The following is a 2,165-nucleotide window of genomic DNA, read 5'->3' on the forward strand; positions in this document are numbered from 1 at the left end:
TCTGGTGTTCTTATTATTAATATTTGCATAGTTCATTATTCTCTGTTCTTCCTATTTTACAGTGTAAGACTCAATAATTTATTTCTATTTACTGCTAGTTTTTATTTATCTGTTTTTATTTATGTGCATATATGCGTGTGTGTGTGTGTGTGTGTGTGTGTGTGTGTGTGTGTGTGTTTGTCTGTATGTGTACTATGTGTGTGTGCAGGTACCTGCAGAAGTTAGGAGGGGATGCTGGATCCCATAGAACTGGGGTTGCAGGCAGTTGTGAGGTTCCACATAGGTGCTTGGAATCCAGCTGGTTCTCCTTTAAGAGCAGTAAGTGCTCTTATTTTAATTTTAGGAGATTTACTTTTAATAAAAAAAACTTCCCCACTGAGAGATGAACACTGAGGGCTGCTGGTTCTTTTCATTTCCATCTGAGCATATACCCCTGCTGCAGCCAAGATTCATTCCCAGTGGCCCAAACATGACTCCAGGACACAGAGGACACACAGGGAGAGTCCCTTGAGTGTTGTTTCCAGTTTCAAGGGCTAAAGCAAGAGAAAGTACTTTTGCTTGACTGTCCTGGCTTTGGTAAGATGGGTGTTAAAGACACTGCCAAGCATCCACTTGGTCCTGAATATCAAGCACTGTTAACTGTAGGTCACTACACCTGACACAGCATAATTACCTCCTTCAAGGCCTTCATATCTCCATGTTCTTGTCCTTATCAACCATAGCCTGAAGGGCAGCTCTACTTCCTGCTTCTTGAGCCCCAGACACTATCAGGTTCTTTGCAAAGACATGGATGGGATGAGGGTGCTCATATTGCCCGAGATGGCTTTTGTGGTAAACATTGGCTTGCTGCCATCATTGGATATAATGCTGGGCTCCAAAGAGACTGGAGTACCCATCTTCTCTAACTGGGTCATCAAAACCAGGGTGTGGCTTCTGAAGGCCTTCTAGACCACTTGGGTATGCCCACCATATGTTAGCCCCACATACCACTTCTGTCTGCTTTCTAGAAATTACTAATGGTTTGTTTTCCATGTTTCCATCTTCTATTTTGCCTGTATGTATATTTTGTATGACATGTGCATGATGGTGACATTAGAGGCCAGAAGAGGATGTCAGACCCCTAGAACTGGAGTTACAGATGGTGATGAGCCTCCATATGCATGCTGGGAATAGAACCCAATCTTCTAGAAGAGCAACTGGTGTTCTGAACCAAGACTCCAGGCCTTACAGTACATTTAATAAGCTATATGATGTCCCATTTTTCTTGATTTTTTTATAAATACTTTTGAAGAATTAGAACATAAGGAAAAGATCTTTTTCTTTACAGAGAGAGATCTTCCAAACTGACCTACCACTGCTCTGAGTGGACTCAAGTTTGCATGTGATATCATTTTCTTTTTTTCCCCTAGAACTTTCTTTAACCTTTCCCATATAGAAATCATTCATGACTCAGCTCTCAGTATTTCTCTTATGTGAGAACATTTTTGAAAGCTGTTTTCACTGGATCCACAATGTCATTTTTCTTTCAGCACATTACAGCTGTCCCATTGTCTTTTGTCTTGTGCTTTTGGTGATGCGAACATCGCAGCCATTCTTATCTTTGTTTTCCTGAATGCAGTGTGGCTTTTCTACCTAGAGCTCCTTTGAAAAGTTTTCTCTGTGTTACTAAGTACTAGTAATTTTATCATGCATACCATGCTAATGTTTTGTTTTTAGTTTGCTTTGCACTCGAATTTTTGATTGTGTATATGGTTTTAACCACATGTGGACGTCAGTCTTTATTTCTTTAAACATTTCTTCCTGTTTCTCCTTTTCTGACTCAAGTTGCATTTATATTAAATTGAAATGTGTTATGTTGTCTCTGCTGTACTGATGCTATCCCTGTGTCATTTCCCACATTATCCTTTTTCTTTCTGCTGAAGTTTTTGTGACATCTATTGTTATGTTTTCAGAACAAATTTATCTTTTCCCATGTGATTTCTAATCTGTTAGTGCTTCTATGCAATATATGTGCATATTTATATAGATTATATTTATTTTCTGCTCTAGGAAACTCTTTGGAGTCTTTTTATCATTTAAATTTTTTTGCTTATCATGTTCAGAGGGTTTTGTAAATTCATTGACCTTATTCAGAATAGCTCCTTTAAAATGCTTGTTTACTAATT

The 2,165-nt window shown here is 38.6% G+C and overlaps 1 pseudogene; it reads right to left on the minus strand.

Annotated features, from left to right (window-relative positions):
* Nucleotides 1–649: 649 nt before the first annotated feature.
* On the minus strand, nucleotides 650–1,032 carry LOC114709219 (annotated as a pseudogene).
* Nucleotides 1,033–2,165: the final 1,133 nt, after the last annotated feature.

Source organism: Peromyscus leucopus, chromosome 10, assembly GCF_004664715.2.
Source record: "Peromyscus leucopus breed LL Stock chromosome 10, UCI_PerLeu_2.1, whole genome shotgun sequence".
NCBI lineage: Eukaryota > Metazoa > Chordata > Mammalia > Rodentia > Cricetidae > Peromyscus > Peromyscus leucopus.